This window comes from Molossus molossus, unplaced genomic scaffold (genome assembly GCF_014108415.1).
Source record: "Molossus molossus isolate mMolMol1 unplaced genomic scaffold, mMolMol1.p scaffold_m16_p_9, whole genome shotgun sequence".
In the NCBI taxonomy this organism is placed as follows: Eukaryota; Metazoa; Chordata; class Mammalia; order Chiroptera; family Molossidae; genus Molossus; species Molossus molossus.
This window is the reverse complement of record NW_023425403.1, coordinates 33,033,631-33,057,712: the sequence shown is the minus strand read 5'-3', so window position 1 is coordinate 33,057,712 and position 24,082 is coordinate 33,033,631. Positions and strand designations below refer to the sequence as shown.

At 38.2% G+C, this 24,082-nt stretch overlaps 1 protein-coding gene across 11 annotated transcripts in view; it reads left to right on the top strand.

The window, feature by feature from the left end:
* The window catches only part of RBM26 (RNA binding motif protein 26), a 90,480-nt gene that overhangs the window by 7,750 nt on the left and 58,648 nt on the right, over positions 1–24,082 (top strand). The window lies entirely within an intron of this gene.

Below are 24,082 nucleotides of genomic sequence, written 5' to 3'. Positions count from 1 at the left end.
TTTATTTTTTTGTTACAGATGTTTCTCCTTTTTTACCCCATTGGCACCCTCCTCCCCAGCCCACACCCGCCCCGTCCCTGGCTTTGTTGTCCATGTCTATTGGTTATGTATACATGCATATAAGTTCTGTGGTTTATCTCTTCCCACTCCCCCACCCCCTTTTCTGACACTCCCTTTTGTCCACAGTTTCCCCTATTTGGTTATCAATCCAAAGGTTACATTGATGATCAACCTTTTAGTCAGGTTGTGTGATTTCACAGTACTAGGAAGGCTCATTTCTAAGGAAGTCTCCGTATCAACATCATCTTGTTGAAATGATGGATCATTGGGGATGAGGCAATACTGTAAGCATGGGATGTGAGTTGAGGCTGAATTTTCTCAAAAGGGAGGGGTAGGTAAATGGAAGGCAACCAGGTCTTATGGCCTTAACACCCTAGATTATTTCTATCCTATGCACTATCATGATCTGAGTTTTTGTCATACGGTTCATGTTTCTGTATTTTGCATCTAGTGTAACATTTATGTAAGTCATAAGACTATTAAAAGTTATCTTCTACTTTGGTAATCATAAACAGAGTATATAGAAAAACCCAAAGGACAAGTGTAACTATTATTATGATTAATGTTATTAGCAGGCAGGTAAGGACAAAATGGTTTCAGAGTTCAACATCAGTCTGTAGGTATACATGCATTGTTGATACCTTGGGATAGCTGTCTACTTCTAATGTCAGTGGTTTATCTTAGAGGAGTTGTTGATGTTCATTGTAGGCAGAGATGCATGCCAGAGACAAGAGTAGATGTCCAATCACGATTAGGCATCTAATAAATAGTCCCTTCCAATAGTTAGAGAGTCTTCGATGTCCTTTCCAATAAACAGAATCCCCAGGTGGCAATCAGTGATCTCTAAAGTCTTTTTCTCCTGGGCAGCTCACTGGTAGGAAGTATTTACCAATTTGGCATTTTCTTAAAGTGACTATCAGACCATGGCAATTATATATATTATATAAGATGTTCCCTGGCAGTAATATTAGCTCATAAGATTCTTCATTTAATTTAAGTCCTGCTTAAATGCATGAAGGAATGCAAGGGGGGTGGGGGCTTCCAATGGACACAGACAATAGTGTGATTAAGGTGGGAGTAGGGAGGGAGGGGGTCAGTGGGGGGAAAAGGAGGGCATCTATAATACTTTCAACACTAATGATAATTTTTTTTTTTTTTTAAGGAAGTTTTCAGGGAGCCTGCAAGAACCAAATGGCCATCTTGGGTTTCCTGTAGCCTTAACTATTTACTAAATTTACAACTATATATTTACAATATACCGTATAAGTTTTTTTGTTACTTGTTTGTTTTTTGCTTTAAATTTATTTTTAGAAACTTATCTTGATCGTTGGATATATTACAGATGTCCTCCTTTCTTCTCTCTTTGAGCCCTCCTCCCCACACCCACCCCCCTCCTGCCTTCTCCACACTATTGTCTGTGTCTGTTGGTTATGCATATATGTATGTAAGTTCTTTGGTTTTCTCTTCTCGTCCCACCTCCCCCCTTTTCCTTTGAGGTTATCAGTCAAACAACCAATGTGTACTTCTTAAAACCTCTATCTTTCTCACACATTCCCCCAATCCCACTTTCATCTGGCAGCCAACAAAAAGTTCTCTGTATCTATGAGTTTGTTTCCGTTCTGCTTGCTCATTTTGTTTGTAGATTCAGTTGTTGATAGATATGTATTTATTGCCATTTTATTGTTCATATTTTTTTAATCTTCTTCTTATTCAAGAAGACCCATCAACATTTCATATAATACTGATTTGGTAGTGATGAACTTCATTAGCTTTTTCTTGTCTGGAAAACTCTTGATATGTCCATCGATTCTAAATGATAGCTTTGCAGGATAGAGTAATCTTGGTTGTAGGTCCTTGTTTTTCATCACTTTAAATATTTCTTGCTGCATCCTTCTGGCCTGCAAAGTTTCTTTTGTGAAATCAGCTGACTGTCTTATGGCAGCTCCATTGTAGGTAACTACCTGCTTTTCTCTTGCTGCTTTTAAGATTTGCCCATTGTGTTTAACCTTTTGCATTTTGATGATGATGTGTCTTGGTGTGGACCTCTTTGGGTTCATCTTGTTTGGGACTTTGTTTCCTGGACTTGTATGTCTGTTTTCTTCACCAAGTTAGGGAAGTTTTCTGTCATTATTTTTTCAAATAGGTTTTCAATTTCTTGCTCTTTCTGTTCTCCTTCTGGCACTGCCATGATGCGAATGTTTGTACACTTGAAATGGTCCCACAGACTCCTTATACTATCCTCATTTTTTTGGCTTCTTTTTTGTTTTTGCTGTTCTGATTGGGCGTTTTTTGCTTTCTTATATTCTAAATTGATGGTTCGCTTCTTAGCTTCACCTACTCTACTGTTGATTCCTTATAAATTATTCTTTATTTCAGTTAGTGCATCCTTTATTTCTTTTTTTTTTTAACTTGTTTTTTTCTTTATTGATTTTTAGAGAGAGATAGAAACATTGATGAGAGAGAACATCGATTGGCCTCCTCCTACATGCCCCCCTCTGGGGTTTGGCCCACAACCTGGGCATGTGCCCTGACTGGGAATTGAACCATTCACCTCTTGGTGCATGGGTAGATGCTCAACTACTGAGCCACACTGGCCAGGCAAGCATCCTTTATTTCTGACTGGTCCTTTATTATGCTCTTGAAGTCCTCACAAAGTTCCTTGAAGTTCTCGTAAAGTTCCTTGAAATTCTCACTAAGTTCATTGAGTGTCTTTATAAGCAGTGTTTTGAATTCTGCATCTGTTAGGTTGCTTATCTGCATTTCGTTTAGTTCTTTTCCTAGAGTTTTGTTCTGTTCTTTCATTTGGGACATGTTTCTTTGTCTTCTCATTTTGGTTGCTTCCCTGTGTTTGTTTCTATGTACTAGGTAGAGTTGGTATGTCTCCTAGGCCTGCTGGGATGGCCTATTGTAATAGGTGTCCTGTAGGGTCCAGTGGCACAGCCTCCCTGATAACCCCAGCTGGGCCCTTGAGGTGAACCCCTCATGTGGACTGTCTACCCTTCTGTTGTAATTGAGTCTTGATTGCTGTTGGCACTTCACGTCACTTGTTTTATAATGCGTCCCATGCAGTTTTACATTAAAAACAACAACAGGCCTGATTCTTGTAAAATTTCAGTTTTGTAAGGAGGAAAAAAAACATCTTTTGTGGTGTTCTAGGGGCCCTTTTGGAACATAGCTAAGTTATTCCTACATATATTGAAATTTTAGCTCAAATTCTGAATTGTTAATAAAAACTGAGGAGTCATTTATGAAGACAGGCTCTCTTTTTTTTCTTGATTATTATTTAATTTTTTAAAAAAATTATTGGGGTGACATTGGTTAATAAAATTATATTAGTTTGAGGTGTATAATTTTATAATACATTATTTGTATATTGTATTGTATGTTCACCATCCCCAAGTTAAGTCTCCTTCCATCACCATTTATTCCCTCTTTACCATCTTCTACCTTCTCCCATCCCCCTTTCCCTCTAGTAATCATCATACTGTTATCTGTGTGTATGAGTTTTTGTTTTTTTGGTTTTTGGTTTTTTTTTTTGCGGGGGGGGTACTGTTTCCAGATCTTGGTTATTGTGAATAACAATGCAGTGAACATAAGGGGTACATATATTCTTTCGAATTAGTGTTTCGGGTTTCTTCAGATATATTCCCAGAAATGGAATTGTTGAGTCATAATATAGTTCCATTTTGAATTTTTTGCTGTAATGCCATACTACTTTCCACAGTGGCTGGCCAATTTGCATTCTCATCCACAGTGCACAGAGGGTTCCCTTTTCTCCACATCCTCCTCAACACCTGTTTGTTGATTTATTGATGACAGCCATTCTGACAGGTGTGAGGTGATATCTCATTATGGTTTTAATTTGCATTTCTCTGATGATCAGTGACGTTGAGCATCTTTTCATATGTGTATTGGCCATCTCTATCTCCTCTTTAGAGAAATGTTTATTCAGGTCCTTTGCCCATTTTTTAATTGGATTGTTTGTTTCTTTGGTGTTGAGTTGTCTTAAGTTCTTTATAAATTATGGATATTAACCCCTTATCAGAGGTGTCATTGGTAAATTTGTTCTCCCATTCAGTGGGTTATCTTTTCATTTTGTTGATGGTTTCCTTTGCTGTGCAAAAATTTTTTTAGTTTGATATAGTCCCATCGTTTATTTTTTCTGTTGTTTCTCTGCCTGAGGATGTATGAAAAAATATTTCTCTGGGAGAAATGTCAGAGAGTTTACTGCCTATGTTTTCTTTTGGGAGTTTTAGGATTTCTGGTCTTACATTTAAGTCCTTACCCTATTTTGAGTTACTCTTGTGTATGCTATAAGGAGGTGATCTAGTTTCATTTTTCTGCAGGTATCTATTCAACTTTCCCAACAATCCACAACCTTGGTGAATGGGGACAATGCTCTAACCAGCTGAGATACCTGGCCAACACTCTAATATTATATTTCATATCAAATAACTTAAAGTTGTTCTACCTAAACTAACAAACTTTAACTTTTATTTACTAAGGATTAATCTTAGGTTCTGTGAACTTGAAAAGCTTTTGAGTTAGTTTATATGTTTCTGAGAATTTTAGATTACCTAATTGTTTTAATCACATGCCTTCAAATTAGTTTTTTATTTTTTTTATATCCATTGATTTTTTTAGAGAGAGAAAGAGAAACATCGATATGAGAGTGAGAACATCAACCAGCTGCCTCCTGACTGGGGATTGAGCCCGAAACTTGGGCATGTGCCTGACTGGCAATCTCCTGGTGCATGGGACAGTGCCCAGCCAACTGAGCCACACCAGCTAGGGCTCATATTAGCTTTAACAATAGCATCCAGAGGTAGAAATTATGTCATGTTTACAACATATCTCTGTTGGTCTGTCTAACTATGTATCTGTCTATCTAGACTTAACATGCAGCAGATGCAGAGACCTTTTAGCCATGAGAAAAACTCACTCGTTTATAAAAGAACAGTTGGATCTAAGTTTTGTTTTGGAGGCATTTGCAGTTTATATCTGTCCTTCACAAGTCAAGTTCTAAGTGAACTTCCCCCCTTTAAAATACTTTTAATACCTAAAATACCTTTAAAAAGGTTTTTAATACCTTTAAGAATTGAGGTGCTACATAAAAGACATAGATTGATCCATTTAGCAAATCTGTTTTTTGAAGCTTTGAGAGACCAATTAAATATGCCTAATTTTATTCCTGGCTTTTAAAAATTGTGAGTGCAAAAGATTAACTTAGAAGTATCAAAGGATCATCATTTTGGCCATCTTAATGTTAACGGGAGGATGTCTGTCATGGGGCTTGTTGGACTGAAAGGCAAGATTTCCCAGGTTAATTTTGAGATCTGTAGAGTATGAAGAAACTTCTAGGGAAAAGCAGCCTTTATGTGCATGTCTCTAGATGGGCCAAAATTTCCTGGAGGAAATTTTTCCCCAGGAAAATCCCCAAAGATTCTTAGTCACCTAAGAATACCTGAGGAAGGGCCAGCAAGAGCTTACCACATGCTTCCAGAACTGTGAGGCTTTCCAAAGCACAGGTGCCTCTTTCAGGGTGAACCCATTCTAGGGCACCCTACCCTTCACAAAGAAAAGATAGGTCTTTTTGGGGCTCCTGCTGATTCGTGAATCTACAGCAACTGTCATCACCTCAACTATCGTCATCTCATTGACTATTCTGGTTTGGAAAGTAAGTGTCCTTTCTCTATTAGAGCTAAAGAGAGTTCAGTCTTTCATTTAACCAGCAAAGATTTTGCCAAGACTAAGCAATCCAATAAAATAAAGTAAAATTAAATTACAATTAGCCACTCATTTTTCTTCTTGCTCTCTCTCGGTTATCTCAACCCTTACTAATCTCAAGGATTTTCCTAAGCTCAAATAAAGTCAGAATCTGCTATTTAAAGCACAGAGGTCTGGGGTTCAGAGAGAAAACTCACCCAAGTTAACCCAGTGCAAAGTTGGAAGCTGGTGGGACACAGTGGGCCTTGCTAGTACATACCACTGGAAAAATTGTGATATGAGCTACAGATCTTTCTCCCATATGGACATTTATGATTTGATTCTGTTCATGGTAAGTTTTTATAGAGAAATATTTATGTAGTTAGATTTATTCTTTCATGGTCTTTGGGTTTTGTGTCATAGTCAGAAAAATCTTCCCTATTCTGAGATGAAGCTAATTGAGTCTAGTGATAATAATAGCAATAGCTATCACTAATAGTGCTTACTGAATGCCAGAGTATTAATTGACTTATCACAGTAAGTCAGTGAGCTAGAAATTGAACTAAGTCACTCAGTGTCTTGACAGTTCTCCAGTGGTATCAGCTGTATCTTTATTATCTTATTTTTAGCACTTAAATCTTTTATCCACCTGAAAATGTCTAGTTTGAGTGTCAGTTATGAAATATGGATCTAGCTTTATTGGTTTGTTTTTATTCAGGTGTATACAGTTATCCCTACACAATTGACTGTATAATCCATGTTTTTCTAATGATTTCAGATGTTACCTTAATTATATACCGAATTCTTACACACATTTGTGTTTATTCTAGACTTTATATATTACATTGATATATGTCTGTTAGACTGCACTCTTAATTTTTGGCATTTATAATTCCTGGTAAGGTTAATCCCTCGTCACTAATAATTGTTTTCAGAACTTTTCTGGTTGTTTTTATGTAATTCTTCACCCACCCCCCCCAACATTTTATTATGAAAAATTTCAAGTATGTACAAAAGTTGAAAAAATTTTATAGTGACACACTCATATTACTTAGTTTCTGCCATTAATATTTTAGGGTATATTTTACTCTGATGTATTTCAGAGTAATTGCAGACATGAGAGTACTTACCCCTAAATACCTTAGCATACATATTACTTATTAGAGTCCAGTATTTGTTTGCAGTTTTAAATTCTTTAAATATAACTTGTGTACAACAGTGTACACAGATCTTAATTGTACCCTTTGATGAGTTTTGACAAATGCATAGATCTTTGTAACCAAATCCCCTCTCAAAATAAAGAACATTACCATCACCCTGGAAAGTGTCTTCACTCTCTTTCCTATGCTCCCCCTACCCCTAGTAGCAAGCACTATTCTGCCCCCTCCCCACTATGTATTAGTTTCACCTGTTGTAAAACTTCATCTAAATGGAATCATAGAATAAATGGTACTGTTTTGAATAGACTTCTTTTAATCCTCATAATGTTCTTGAGGTTTATCCAGGTTGTTGAATGTATCTGTAGTTTGTTTCTTTTATTTAAGTGATATGCCATTTTCAGATGCATGTTATATAGTTATAATAATAATGTCCATAGTATTTTAGTCCTGATTGACAATTTTTCTTTTTAGTTGAAAATTATGCGTGTTTATTTTAATAAAAATTCAACAGTATAAAAATTTAACCCCCAAATTGGTCTTGTAACTTCTTATGTAAACAAGTAAGCATATATTTATAAAAATAAACATGTATGTATTATGTTTATTAGGTATGTAATTTTTTATATAGATGGGGGTCCTAGTAGTCCTTTGTCACTGTAACTAGTATTTCACGTAACAGACATTCTGCACATCTTCCTATATGACTATGTTCTTAAGTAGATTCCTGTTCTTTTTAATGGCTCCATAGTGTTATACTATGTGAATATACTATAATTTGTTTTACTTTATTATTTTATTGTTATTTTGTCAAAATGTAAACTTTTTGAAATAAGTTCTTACATTAATTTTTAGAGATAGAGGAAGAGAGAGTGCCTGACTGTATGTCATTCTTCCCTCTCCTGGCCGAGAAATCTGCTGGTAGCCTAATGGCAGTGCCTTGTAGGTCACTCTATTTTTTCCTGACTGCCTTTGAAATTCTTTTTTTTATCATTGGCTTTTAATAATTTTAATATAATATGTCTTGGAAAAGGTTTTTCTGTGTTGAGATAATAAGGTGTTCTTTTATCTTTGTGGACTTGTATATCCATTTTCCTTCCTCAGGTTTGGGAAGTTGTTATTTATTTCTTGAAATACACTTTTTGTTCCCTTCTCCTTCTGGGATACCTATTATTCTTATGTTGGCTTTTCTAATGGAATCATATTTCTCATAGGTTTTCTTCACTTCTAAAAAAAATGTTAGTTATCCTCCCCTCTTCCACCTGGATTATTTCTGTCCTTCAGCTCATTAATTCTCTTTTTCATATGATCTGCTCTATTTCCAGTGCATTCTAATGTATTTTTAAAAATCTCATTCATTTATTGAGTTCTTCAGCTCCAGAATTTCTGTTTGGTTCTCCGAATTTCAATTTCTTTGCTAAAGTACTCCTTCTGTTTATTTACTTCTATTTCTGAGATCATTGTATTGCCTTTCTGAGTTTTCTTTTAGCTAGTTGAATTTCTGTATGAAAGCTGATATCTTTATTTTAACAGCTAATTTCTTTATCAATTAGATTGCAGTATTTCATGTTTTGGGGTTTGTTTGTATGGTGTTCGATGAGAAGAGTCTCTGTTGCTGTATTTGAAGTAGTGGACACTTTTCTTATTTAAGCAAGACCTGTTTAGTTTGATTCTAACAGATCAACAAATTGGTAGTTAGGAGCCTTCCTTTTGTTTTCCAGAAGGTGGTGCTATAGCAGGTTTTTGTTTTTTCCTACTGGAACTGACTTGCTGCTAGGTTAGGGAGTGGGGACATTAAAAAAAAGTAGGCAAAAGGGTGGTGGCAAAGCCCGGGGGTGGTATGTGCTTAGCGCTTGGGGCTTTGGATGACGATTCAGTAGGGGGTTTATCAAGTGCAGGGGTCCCAGAGATCCATGGGTGACCTCTTGGGCAGATAATGGGGAGACACTTTTCTTCAGTTCCCTTTGTCTGCCTTCCTCCCTTTCCCTTCCTCCAGTCACTGAAGTCTTCCTTTGGAGAGAGCAACTGATCCCTCCAGCCATAGTGCTCATGGCCATGTGGACCCCCACTCACAGTATTCACCCTCCACCTCTCTGCCAGAAAGGTTGTTCTGGCTCACTGCTCTGCTGGCCAACACTGCTCTGCTGGCCAACACTGCTCTGCCATCAGTGACTGGCTTCCTGCCTGTTTGTGGTCCAGTCCACCCCACTTTCTGGTGCACAGATGATTGGATTTCTTGGATATCATGAGAGGTTTTTTTTTTTTTTTCCCCCAGTTGTGCATATCTGATTAGTTGTAAATCAAAGGGGAATAACTCATCCTGCCATGATGCTGATGTCTGTAATATAGTTTTATTTATTTTTTTAAATTAATCCTCATTGAGGATATTTTTTCTTTTGATAGGAGAGAGTGAAGAGCCCTGGCTGGTTTTGCCCAGTGGTTAGAGCATTGGCCCATGGACCAAAGAGTCATGGGTTTGATTTTGGTCAAGGGCACGTACCTCGGTTGCAGTTTGGTCCCTGGCCCTGGTTGGAGTCATGCAGGAGGCAGCCAGTTGATGTCTCTCTCTCACATCGATGTCTCTCTTTCCCTTTCTCCCTCCCTCCCAGTCTGTCAGAAGATAAATGGAAAAATATACTTGGGTGAGGATTTAAAAAAAAAAGAGTGAAGGCGGGGAGAAGGAGAGAAAGGGAAAGAAACATCGATGTGGGAGAGACACATCGATTGGTTGCTTCCTGAATGCAACCCAGGTATGTGCCCTTGACTAGGAATTGAATCCACAACTCTTTGGTGCCTAGATGGACATTTTAACTACTGACCAGGACTGTAATATAGTTTTAAATGCAACAAGAAGTATTTTTAGCCTTTACAACTTAGGACCTTTTGGGGGGCATTTTAGGTTAGGAAGAGGTTTTTGAATCCATATAGCCTTTGTTGGTATAACATTAAAAAGAGGTTTTATGGCCATACCAAAGTGTTTGAACGTTTTGGGGACCAGGTTATGGACACTGGGGAAGATCGTTAAAGCAAGGGAGAAACTTGATCAGATCTCTTTTTAAGACTGATACTATGGTGTGCAGAGAGTTGATTAGACAGTAGCATTTTGGAGACAAGGAAGATTAGTGTATTTTTTGTTTGTTTTAATCCTAATTTTAAGAATGAGTTGTGAAATGCCTGAATTTGGCTTTTGGCAGGAGGTAGGAAAAGGGAAGGTAATATTCTTGGAACTTATGTACTGAATATATATGAGGGCCATCTCTGAGCAGTCAGGATATGGGAGGAAAGAGCAACTAGGAAGGACTTGTCAAAATGCTGGGGACATTTTTATTGACTTGTTTTTGTATCTTAGATTTAAATTTTTTTTTTCCATTGATTATTTTTAGAGAGAGTGGAAGGGAGGGAGGTAGAGAGAGAAAAAAAAAAACATTGATGTTGAGAAACACATGTCTATTAGTTGCCTCCTGCATAGCCCTGGTCGGGGCAGGGAAAACCTGCAACCCAGGCATGTACCCTTGACCTGAATTGAACCCTTGCCCCTTTGGTCTGCGGGCCAGTGCTCTAACAGCTGAGCCAAACTGTCCAGGGCAGTATCTTAGATTTTTTACCTTGAACTTTTATATTTACCATAATTGGGTTTGATGTAAAATCAGAGCTGTTTTTTGTGAGTTTTGGTTGATATGCTTAGTGATAATTAATAGATACTCCATAACACCTTGTGGTTGGGTCTGGGGAAAATGTAGATATAGTTTTGTAGACTCCCTATCTGGGAAACAGACAGGTACACCAACAGTAATAATTTTTTTTTTTTTAATTCCTCACCCGAGGATATTTTTCTATTTACTTCAGATAGCGTGGGAGGGAGGGAGAGAGAGAAAAACATCGATGTGAGAGAGACACACAGACTGGTTGGTTACCTCTCGCACGACTCCAGCCAGGGCTGTGGACAAACTGCAACTGAGGTATGTGCTCTTGGTCAGAATAGAACCCAGGACTCTCTGGTTCCCAGGCCGATGCTCTAATCACTGAGCCAAACCGGCCAGGACACCCAACAGTCATAATTTAACCATGATACAAATATGTACAGATCTTAAGGTCTGGCAATTTAGGAAAAGTATATAAATTGTTTCTTCTTCATAGAATTTAGTTATTATTTAATTCTCCCAAAGGTTTAAGATTTGCTCATGAATGTTCAGAAAAGGAGATTCGATGGCTCTTGAAAAAGACCTAGAGGAAACATATTTATTACATAATTATTTTAAAGTTAACTAAAAGTTCCTGGAAATGAGAGGAGGTGAGGGAGTTAAATCAGTGATGATGAAAGCTTAGCATTTTATTCTTAAAAATGACCACTTTTATCAGACCATATCGTTCAGTAACTTTGTTTTAAAAATGAAAAAGCTGAAACTTAGAGAAATAAAATGCTAACCCAGGATTATATAAGTAATTAATAAAGTAAAATAACACCAGACTGGAACTCTGAAAACCCCTGGGTTTTTGGGGTTCAGTCCAGTGATTTTCTTTTTTTTCTCACACTACCAAATTGCTTCAAGGAAAGGCAGACAGTTTGGCTTAGAGGACAACGTAGATTTGAAAGGGAATATTATTTAAAATATAGTAATCAGATTTTAACTCCTATTCTAAAGGGGGCAGGAGGTTTGGGTATCTATAACTACAAAGTTTTATTGTATTTTATTCTTTAGTAATTGATTTTGTAACTAAGTAGAATGTGAATCCACATAAGAGTAACTGAAGCCTTTGGAAGGCAGAGCCCTTTCCCAGAGAACTCAACTCTTCTTCAATTATGAATTGGAATCTAAAACACATCCTAAATATGGGGTTTTGTTGTGGGCTGCCATATTAGCATTTCATCTGCAGTTACACTTTTCTTTTAAGAGTTCTGTGGAGTGATGCTATGATCACACCTTTTTGCTCAGTGTCTTTTGGGCTAAGCTCTCTGCATTGAATAGCATAGAGTTTTATAATCTAATTATTGGGTCTTTTCTTTGAGAAGATGAAGATTGACTTTGTCTTTGAATTAGGCACCTAATAAATACCTTCTAAGTAATTTTTAAAACAATGGTTCTTGAGTGTCATGTAAGGACTCCTGGGCTTTCCTGAGACCCTTTCATATTTTGTAGGGTCTGTGAAATCCCCACTTTTCCAACTGTTTATGTGTGTGAGACTTGATGTCTTCATATATTTCAACCAACATATATCTTAACAGTTGAATGTAAAAGTAGATACTAGAATCATTTGGTCGTCTTCTAAGCTAGACATTAATGGTATTAGCAAAAAAATATGAAAAATTGTGTCTTGTCACTAAAATTTTATTTTATTGTGTAAATATAATACTTTTTTTTTTAAATTAGAAAATAGAGTACTTAGTATCAGGTGAGGTTATTAGTCATGGAGCTCTGCCCATCCTTGCCCAGCAATGGGAATGTGGCCCATGCCGGGGAAGATCAGTCATTTTCAAGGACCAGTATGGTATGGGGATAGGGGGGAGAGAAGGGAAGACCTTTTTTTTGGATTTCACTAACTGTCAGAATAATGTAAGCCTGGAACTGCTTTGGGCCATCTTTATTGCCACATGGAGAGGGCCGGACTGAAAATGAATAAAGGGAAAGCAGAATGCAAAGAAGAAGGGTCTGGTGCCATTATTATTTTGGGGAGGCTGTGGTGTGGTAAGGTTTATTTGGGTGGAAATACAAGCCTGTCCTCAGGTCCCAGTGTCTCATCTCCGTCCTTCCCACTGTGAAAGAAGTTCAATGTTTTCATCAGGCCCAGAAGTAGGGCCAGTGCCAGAAATTTTGTGCCAGTGGTCCAGTCTGTGTTTCTGTTTGTGTTCCTGGCTATTTGGCTGATGCTGTACCCAGGCCCACACTATCTGCTATGGGCTCCAGCAGCTGCTAGGCCCCATGACTTTGGAGAGAGAGTGTGCCAGCAAAGGGCAATCACATGTTAGGGGTGCGGGGAAGAGCTCGAGTGAGTGAGAAAGACCTTTAGCCCTTTTTTCTGCTTGAGTCATGTTAGCTTGGGCAGGACTAGATGCCCTTTCAAACCAGTTGACTTCATAATATTTTGCAGGCTTGCCAGGGATCCTCCCCCTAATCAGTTTATTTCCTAGATCTTCCAGGGTTCTGTGTTTCTTATCCAATCTGATCCTTTTCCAAGGCTAGACAGACAGGTCTCTATGGTTGCCATCTTGTCTTCTGCTCATGTGCTTACCTCCCCTTTCTTGTTCTCTCCCTTCCCCACGTAATTTGTGGGGAATAGACTAGTGGTTTCTTGGGGAGTGTGTGAAGCTGTAACTTCCTATCAGATTCAGCTGTCTGGTTTATTAGGCTTAATAATATCTGATTTCCTTTGCTTCCTTCCTTTATTGATATCTGGCTACCTACGCTAGCATGTTTTTCTCCCCAAAGAACCTTGGGCCTTGTAATCTTACAAGGGTAAATGAATGAAAGTATCTTCTGTAGCTTCTTGCTCTCAAGGGGCTAGTCCTGCCTATGCCCAGGCCCAGAGATTCTTCCTATCTCCCAAAGGAAGAAAGGAATTAAAGGGAAGGGGGATAGTCTTCTCTCAGGATGAGGGATTTTGCAGAGTTCTGGCCAGTCTGGTGCTGTCCTTGGAAAGTGGTATGTGCAATGGTGAAAGGATGGTGATGCTTGACAAGCTGGTATTCTTGTTGTATTTTACAGGTGACAAATTTGACAAAGTTAAAAAGACGTGGTCCAAAAATGAGGAAAATTATAGCAACTAAAGTTTTGGTGAGAGGCAAGAATAAGGTGATAAAAGGAGGGACTAACTTTATTTACAGTGTTTTAGATTAGGTTGGAGGGGGCTTCCATGAAGAAAGGAGTGTCACACCTCTCTGAAGTCCTGCTGTTTACCATACTTGATTTAAATTAGGCTAAGGGGAACATTCTAAGATTTCTTCCCTGAAGAACCTTGGGCTCTTTATGTCTGAACTACTTGGGTAGAAAAGCAAAAGCTGTTTGAAGCGAAGCCATTCCATACTTCACTCACTCAACCACCTAGTCCTGACAACAAGGCAATCCAGCCAGACCGCTGAAGTCTCATTTTCGAAGGCGGTGATCCAGATGGGCTTCTAAAGTAAGGTCTATACTGTGTAAACAAGCAGTCAGATATCTAATTAAGGTCATAGGCATACATCCTATGAAAACAACAGCAAAAAAACCCACAAAGGTTAATGAACACAGCAGATCATAAACTAGTTTCTGAGTCTGTAAGACTGTCAGTTGAGAAGACTCCTAGATAGATGCAAGGCTTTTGCTGGAATGAAAGTTAGCCGTTACAGTCTGATAGATCCTCCTTGTTTGAACATTTCTGATGATGTCATCAGGTGTTCAGGTAAACTCTGTATGGCATATACAGACATAGCCTTAGGAAAAAAGTTTTAGTTCTCAATAATTTCTAGTCTAAAGATGGTTGGAAAAAAAAATATTAGCTTAGAGTGTTGAAGAAAACTAGAAGAATTCAAGAACCAGTTTATTTTACAGGTAAAAAACAAAATTTTGAAGATAATTAACTGCACTGGAGTCCAGTGTCCACAACTGGGCATTGTGATTTCTATTGAAACACAATTTTTCTTCCTAAAATTACCCTCACTTTTTATTAAAGAGACTGCATTAAGTCCAGTTTTAATTTGGCCTTTATTATTTGGCTTAAACACAAGAATAGCCATTGGTCATATAGGCTCTTTAAATCTGCTTTGTTGGAATTTTATAAAGAATGTTCAAATTGACCTTTAATCAGTCCCTCAGGCCAAAGAAGGCAAGCCACACAGTTGCTATCAAGCTTGGTCTGCAATACCCATAGGTTTGGGTAAATTTCTCAAGCTCTTGAGGCCCCCCAAAATGTCTTGAAGTTCCTTTCTTGCCATCTTCTCAGGTAATCAACCTTCGTTCCTTACCTGGAAAGACTGCCATGAACCACATGAATAAGCAAGGTCCCAGGCTGTTTTCTCCAATGGGCTTTTAGTAGCTTTGAAAGGCAGTTTTCATTTCTTAAGGGTTTCTGGTGACATCCAGAATCCAGGCATGTCTCTCTCAGACATGACATTCTAGTCAAAGTCTTGGTTTATAAAACCACAATTGGAAGCTGGTCTTAATAAATTCATGCAAACAAATCTATTGTCATGACTCAGTCATTAAGAATTGCCAAATTCTGGATGGAAAAAATATAAAGCAAAAGGAAATGTCCTTGTCCTTTCAACAGAGTGAAAAGGACCAAACTCCAACTTTGTATTCGACAGCTAAAAAGTAAGCAATTAGCATTCCTTAGATTGGCCAACACATTTTGTAACTTCTAGAAACATAGACTCCTTTTTTGGCAAATGCACTCAAGAGACATACTTCTATGAGACAGGTATTATAAAGCAAAACTCACTGATCTAGAAAGGAACAGTTGAAATAAGTTAAATTGATTTGCTGAAATGGGTAAAGTTTTTCTTTCTTGATAAGATTTAACTCCCAGAAATTTGCATTTTAAAAGATAGCACAGATAAGAGTTCTTAGAGACCAGGTATTTGCATCTGAAAGGTACAGACTATATAAGCCCTTTCCTTGAGGGATCCAGAATTAAATTCTGGACAGTTGGGGAGTATGTACACTAAAAGTGGTCTTTTGAGGCACTGTGGATGTAAGTGGTATATTCTATTTTCTTTAGGGAGAGAAAATGTTCTTTTCATAAAAGAGAGGGAGAAAGTGGTTAGCTGGGGGAGGCATGAGTCTCTTCAGTGCTCCCTAGCCCCATGTCACTGAACAGAACCTGGGATTTTGTGTGACTCCTATTTAGCCAGCCATTGGCATCCCAAGACCCTCTCCCAATGGGGCATGGACCTTTCCAACAATTATCAGATGTGGAGCATTACATTCACAGTGGTGATAAGGCAATGCAAGTTGTGTTTATTTAACTCCACACAGGTGTTTTTTTGATGGCCTCTGACCTTAACTAGCCTTACCAGAGGGTGAGGAGCAGTTCCTTACCCTTGTGTCTATCTGTATGAGGGGTATTTAGTATTTTTGCTGCCTTGGGTGGAAAAACTTGTCCTATAACTTTGGCCTTTAGTAGTGGGCTAGTAACTTGTTGCCCTGTCTTTCATATTCCCAGTGGCCCAGGTCCTTCATGGGGTTTAGTAAGATTAGGACAGCCTCCCCTGGGAGGGAGGGGAACATCCCTGTTAAGCCATTCTGAGGATTAGCTGGGCCAGCTAGACAGAGATACCAGTCCTTCCTTGGGAAGATCATAAATTGCTGGTTACCTGGGGTATGAGAAGGCCAAAAGTTCTGGGAGAGATTAACAAGCATTCAGTCTTTAGATTAGTTTAATATAGACCTTTCCATTTTTGTGACTATTTGCATCTGAGGCTTTCTACCTGTTGTATACCTCTAGGAGCATTAATGAGGATGGGGGTCTGGGAAAGTTCAGCTTTGGAGGCATGATTTCCTTAGTTTAGCTGCACAACTAGAGGAACTTGGTTTCCCAACTAGGGACCTTGAACGTACACCCTGTGCCCACAGATGAGCAGCAGCTCTGGCCATTTTCTCTGTGCCCAGGCTGTGAGAGTTGTGCTGCATGCTGCATGTGTGAGACTGGCAGTGCACCAGCAGGCACCCCACCCACCCATGGTGCCTGGCCCCAGGATGCACAGAGGCAAGCTTCTGGGCTAGGGGGCCCTGACTTGGGAGCATGGATAGGGTGGAGGCAGAGGGGAGTAAGAGCCAAGGGTGAATGGCTTGGCGCTACTCAGTTGCAGCCAAGGGACTACAGAATGGAGTCTGGTGCAGGGATGGAGTGGTAGGTGAGGCCGTGAGGTGGGCACTGCAAGCAGGCAGCAGGGGTATTAGCCACATCCTAAGTCCACGTTAACGAGCGCGGCTGCCAATAGGGGAAATTGCAAGCTGAGGTCTGAGCTATGTGGAGTATCAGGGCAGCCAGGTCACTCAATCTGAGCCCAACTGCAGGGAGAGAACAGAGATGAACCAGAGAAACACAGGCAGTAGCCGGGAGGGGGAGAGATGAGTGAAGCGAAGATCTCTGAGCAGTTTTATCACGAGCCAGGGCTCTTCCCCTCCTGCTTGTTTGCCATATGTTTCCAGTGGAAATGGAGTCCTTTCATAGGTTACAAGGAAAGCATTCCAAGGACCCACCTATGGACGTTGTGGTGTGGTAAGGTTTATTTAGGTGGAAATAGAAAGCAGCCCCAGGTTCCCAGTCTCATCTCTGTTCCTCCCACTGTGAAAGAAATTCAGGCTTGTCTTCATCATGAATAGGGTCAGTGTCCAAAAATTTTGGGCCATTGGTTCAGTCCATGTCTCTGTGTTCCTGGCTGTTCTCCAATGGCCATTTGCCTAGGCCTGGGCTGTCTGCCCCAGGCCCCAGGCCCCAGGCCGCTGCTAGGTCTACATGGCTTTCTAGAGGTTGAGAAGTCCAAGACCAAGGTGCCAACCAATTAGGTTTCCTGGTGAGGTCGTTCTTCCCGGCTTGGGGAATGGCTGCCTTCTGGAGTTGTGCTCCCAAGGCCTTTCCTCTTTGCATGTGGTGCCATTATTTGAACTGTTGAACCCAGCTATGCATAAAGTTAGCCCAACTAGTGGACTTCACGTTTATTTGTATCAGTAAATTTCTCTTTTTGATTATTCTCTCTCCAAAGGGGGAATATTTATATTCAATTGTAACAGATTTATTGTTATTTTAAATTAAATTAATTTTACAATTTTCCAGTTTTAATGCTTTATATGGTGAAGGTTGATAAATATAATTCTCTTAAATAAATGCTCCTTGCAGTTCTCTATAATTTTTAATGTGTGGCAAGGATGTGGAAAAAAGGGTACCCTAGCACACTGCTGGTGGGAATACAGACTGGTGCATCCATTATGGAAAACAATATGGTGTTTTCCTCAAAAAATTAGAAATGGAACTGCCATTCGACCCAGTTATCCCACTGCTTGGCATATATCCCAAGAAGCCTGAAATACCAATCACAAAGAGTATATGCACCCCTATGTTTATAGCAGCACTATTTACAATAGCTAAGATCTGGAAACAGCCCAGGTGCCCATCAGTAGTTGAGTGGATTACAAAAAAAAGCTGTGGTACATTTATACAATGAAATACTGTGCAGCTATATGAAAGAAAGATCTCTTACCCTTTGAGACGGCACAGAGATACCTGGAGAGTTTTATGCTAAGCAAAATAAGCCAGTCAGAGACAGACAAGTACCACAGGATCTCACTTATTTGTGGAACATAATGAGCAAAATAAGCTGTTGACTAAAAGAGATCCAGAATCATGGAAGTAGGGAACAGAGTGACAAACCTCAGAGGGATGGTGGGTTGGAGGGGTTGCAAGAGATAGATCAAAGAATTTATATGCGTATATGCACAACCAGTTGACACCACACTAGGCTGGCGAAGGCAGGAGGGGTGTGGGAGCGGGAAGGAGGGAGTCAATGGGGAAAAAAGGGGGATGTCTGTGCTACTTTCAGCAATAAAAACTTTTTTTTTTTTTTTTTAATGTGTGAAGGTATCCTGAGACCAAAATGTTTGAGAACCACTCTTCTTGAGCTAGGAAGGAATTGCCATTTCTTGGGGGTAATACAGAGAAATGAAGGAACTAACTGAATAGTTTTCAGTGTTATAATTACATGTATTGTGATAAGTTTTTTAAGTGATAACTGATTTTTATGATTCTCATGGATTGGATATGATTATTTTGTGGTGGTGATTTTATTTTGTGGTGGTGATTTTATTTTGTGAAATTAAGTGGGTGCACTTATTCTCAGTAAGTAACTTTGCTGTAACTAATGCTACATACAAATAATTATTTTTGCCTCCTAATTTTTTTTTTTTAATTCTCACCTGAGGACATTTTTTTCGTTTTTTGTTCAGATAGAATGGGAGAGAGGGAGAGAAAGAGAGAGAGAGAGAGAGAGAGAGAGAGAGAAACATTGACGTGAAAGGGACACATCGAGTGGCTGCCACCCACACGACCCAACCAGGGCCAGGGACAAACTGTAACCGAGGTACATGCCCCTAGTGGGAACCGAACCCAGATCTCTCTGGACCACAGGCTGATGCTCTAACTGCTGAGCCAAACCGGCCAGAGCTGCCTACTAATTTTAATTGAATGAACTTAGATGATAAACTGCAGCAATTGAATTTTTCTTTTTTTTCTTTATTGATTTTAGAGAGAGGGAGAGGGAGAGGGAGAGAGAGAGAAACATCGATGAGAGATAACATGGATTAGCAGCCTCCTGCATGCCCCCACTGGGGATTTGGCCCACAACCTGGGCATGTGCCCTGACTGGGAATCGAACCTGCGACCTCTTGGTGCATGGGTCAGTTAACCAGTGAGCCACACTGGCTGGGTGCAATTTAATTTTTCAGTGTATGATATTTGTTGTAATGGAATTCGGATTTTTAAAAGAGTAGTCTAAGTAGAGAATAATAGAACTAGGGCCTATGCAAATTAGTTATTTTTCCTGAATTTAAAGTGAAAATTCCGTAGGAACAGACGTGGGTATATATTCGTGTTCTAAAGTTACCAAGTTAACATATTTAAATTTAATTTTAAATTCCCACTGCCACCTCCAGCTCCATCTTCTCAAGATAACTGAAAATAGAAGCTTGGGTTAAATTTTATCAGTTATCTTCCACTGATTTCCAAAGCTTCTAAGAAACTTGAGCAAAACAAAATAGTTTTTTGAAATATTGTACTGGAGTAATAGCTTATTTTTTTACTTTACTATTCTTTTACTGTTTTGAAATTTCTAAATTAGAAAGTAAAAACTAATATGACGAGTGTGTTGGGAGGAGTAATTATAAATCAGATAAGCCCTAATATAATATATATGTTATTTAAAGTATTAAGAAAATTCAGGGGCTTTTTTGGGGGGAGACTTTCTTATAACATTTGATTTTTGCATTGCTTTGGCTTCTTCAGCTTCCTTTCCCAGATGACAGTTGGAAGAGAATGACCCTCCCCGTTGGTCACCCCTGTGCTTTTCAAGGCTATTATTAGTTGTATCCTTAACACACTATATCCAGAAATTGATAAAATTTTATATTAATGCCTTCAGAAACATTGGTTTGAATGACTTCATAGCAATCTGGACATTAAATTTGTCAAAGCTTATTCAAGCCATTAATTTTAAATTCTTACAGAGATGTGAGATTAGAAATCCAAATTTTATGAATGCCCACTTTGCCCAATCCCACTGTACTCTTGCTCCTCATGTATCAAGTAGGCACCCACCTCATGCCTTTTTTGTTGGGTACTTTGGCCTAGGCTGTCCTTTTTCCAGATCGCAGAAAACTTGCTTGCACTCTGTTTTGATCCCTGTTTAAATATCATTTCATCAGAATCCTTTTCTGAGATCTTACCTAAGATATATTCATTTATTTATTCTCCTATCTTTTGTTTCTTCCTCTTTTCTTCCCTTCATTCCTTTTCTTCTATACTTGATCCCTTTACCTTGCATCATTTTTCTTAAGAGCACTTGTCTGCACAACAGCATATTGTTTGTATGTATGTATGTATGCATTGTCTGTCTCCTCCCTACACCCTCAGTGTAAATTTTTTTTTCAAAGTTAAAAACAGTGTCTGACATAGTAGATGTTTATTAAATATTTTCTGAAAGATAAATGTGGTATTTAGAAGATAATTAGTAAACTATTTACCTTATCCTAAGAACTTTATGAAGATGAAAAAAGGGTTCTTGACAAAAGTTACTATATTGATCTAGCGAGATAGATTTGTACATATTCTCTTTCAGTATTCTGTCTCAGCTACTGTGTTAGGCCTAGAGACTACACACATGAGTAAGAAGTTCTATTTTAGGTTTTGATGTTTTTGATAAAACTATCTTACATACTGTGCACTTTTATCTCTGTAGTGCTATGTAATTAAAAATTATTACTAATATCTATAGATTAGTAATGGAAAAGAGAACTGTATTATCTTATGTTTCGTATAGCTGCACAATATCCCATGAACAAAATTAAACCTAAGGATTATGCTCTTTTGGGTTTGTGAGTGATTTACTATCCAATCTAGTGCTTATCTGCCAGGGGCTGTTCAACCTATTCTTGAAACCATTCTAATGATGGAGAACTCACTTTCTCTCAGACAGTTTATTCTGCCTTTGGGAGGCCTCTGATTATTAAAAAAGTCTGTCTCTATTTTAAGCCAAAATCTGTTGCTTCCACTTATTGGTTCTAATTATATCCCACGGAGGATATATTGAATAAATGTAATCCTTTCTTGTGATAGCCCCTTAGTTATTTGAAAACCTATGAAGTTCTCTCCGACACTTCCATTTTCCAGACTGAGAATCCCTAGTAAGCTATCTGTTAACAGCATCCATTTACCATTCTGGTCTTTTTCAAAGAACCTGTTTGAGTTTGTTTATGTATTTATAAAAGTTGTTGGCACCTAGAAGTGAAAGCACTCCCTAAAACTAGGAGAATTGCACTGTTTCCTTTGTAGTTCTCAGTTTTCTATTTTATTGCATCTTTATTATTTAAGTTTTCTCCCAATCATTTCACACCTTTTCTCATTTGACTTATGTTAACTAAAATACTTAGTTGCTCCCCCTCCACTCCACCTTTCACAAATGATATGGGTAGGTCATGTCTCATGCCTTCCTTATTTGTAGTTTCTGATTTTCTTTGTGTTTTTCCCACCTCCTCACCCCCTTTGTAACCCCCCCTAAACAAACACGCATGTAATTACTCTGTGGTTAGAATTATACTTTATTGGCAGATTGTTTTTGCTGGGCTAGGTGCTTATGGAATATAGAATTAGTGGGAATTTGGCATGGTTTCTAAGGTGGGAATGCAGTCTATCACTCTTTCAGTATTCCTTTGTCCTTACACGTTTTCAAAATCTGTTTATTGTGTTGCTCTCTGATCTGAAAGAAGATTTCAGCTCCCCTTTTCTTCTACACGTTTCCAGAATGCTAGCAGTAGAGCAGAGGGTCAAGTCTGGCTCTGACAAAATAGTATCATTCAAATCACAAACCTGTTATCAGTTGCAGTTGGTTTGGTGAAGTACCTAATGCAAATCAGTCTTGCTTGCCATGAGACAGTTTTTAAAAATAACTAACCCCTGACATTGTGAATGTAATTCTTTTGATTAGGTAATTTAGACCATTTTGCATCACTAATTTTGTATAGCAGGTTATCATTGCTAGAATGATACGATGCAGCATTGACACTTTTAATTAAGACAGATGGAAAAGAGAACACATTTTGCCTGTCCCTGATACGTAACATTTTGGTATATTATTAAACTTCCAGTGTTCAAATTATTTTTTACTAGACTGTGATTTGCAAGCTCATACCTTTTTTTGGTTTGTTTTTTTTTAAAAGCTATTGAAATACGAATGGAATGATTTCTTATAGGACTTAAGAAAAATTGCCTATCAAATGCTGTTTAAATGTGAAATTCTAAATCTTCTAGTATATAACTTACAATCTAACAAATTTTAAGAAGTCTGCCTTTCAGACTATCTTAAGCGCTTAAATTTTTTGTTTATTGTAGTTGATTTGTTGTGGTTGTGACTTTTATTGGTTCTTGATTTTATTCAGAATTGTTGAGCAAAGATTGTTCGGGAATTCTGTCTTGCTGTTTTATAAATCAGTGGTCTATAGGTCATATAATAACTATAAAAATCACAAAGATCTTTTTTCAGATTTTTAGCTGCTGACATTTTAATCCAGTTTTAAAGTGTCTTGTTTAAAAACTAACATGATGAAAATGGAATAGATTTGGTGTGTAGTTTAGAGACATGTAAAGTGACAGTTACATCATTGGAAAGGCCATTATTGAAAATTCACAACAATCAAACCAGTTTGGATTCAGTGTAGAGACTGAATTTGTTATTAACAGTAATTGCAATAAAACAGTATAACACTGTGATAGTATTAGTGATTTCCAGTAAATTGAAGTATGTTCAGCTTGATGTCTAGTTAGGTTAACATTTAGTTGATTGTATTTATTCAAGTTACCTAACATCATTAAGTATTTATTATTTTTTTTTAGCCTCACCTGAGGACATTTTTGCATTTTTCTTCAGATAAAGCGGGAGGGAGAAGGGGAGGAGGAGGAGGGAGAGAGAAACATCGATGTGAGAGAGAGACATCGAGTGGTTGCCACCCACACAGCCCCAACCAGGGCTGGGGACAAACTGCAACTGAGGTACGTGCTCTTAACGGAAACCGAACCTGGGCCTCTCTGGTCTGTGGGCCAACGCTCTAACTGCTGAGCCATATTGGCCAGGGCACATCATAAGTATTGTTACATGTTCTCTCATGTGGTAATATAAGATTGCCAGATATAAATATATCTGTAAATACATCATGAGGTTATTGTCCCATTTCTTTAGGCTTATTTTATCACACATCTAACTATTTCTGTGCTCATTATAATTAAATATGAAAATATTAATTTAACATAAATTATTTTTTCTTTCTTTCTTTTTTTTGGTTAATCTGCACCTGAGGATATTTTTCCACTTTTTTTTAGATAACGTAGAAGGGAGGGAGGAAGAGAGTTAGAGAGAGAAACATCCATGTGAGAGAGAGACATCGGTTGGTTGCCTCCCACATGACCGCATCGGGGCCGGGGATCAAACCTGTAACCCAGGCACATGCTTTGACCGGCAATCGAACCCACAACCTTTCAGATGCTCCAGCCACTGAGCAAAACCGGCCAGGGCTATTTTTTTAAAAATAATTTGTTGTTATAAGTAAGTATATTGAAGTGAATTACAAAGAAAAAGTTTTTAAACATTTCTCATTTACCATTAAAATGGATTTTTTCCTCCTTGCTTCTTGTTTAGGTTATAACCCACTTCAAGTCTTTGCAAATAAATGGTAGTAGATCTATGAGAGATGATGACTTACGATAAGTAACAAATTACCCAGAAAATTAATTTAGCACAGCAGACATTTATCATCTCATGACAGTTATCACTGTTGTGGGTCAGGAATTTAGGAGCAGGTAGCATAGTTTATCTCTTCTTCATTGATTTGAATGCCACCATTATAAAATCTAAATTTCTATATATGTTGGGTGTTTCTAGACTTTCTTTTCTTTTGTTAAAATAATATATCAGCCCTGGCCAGTTT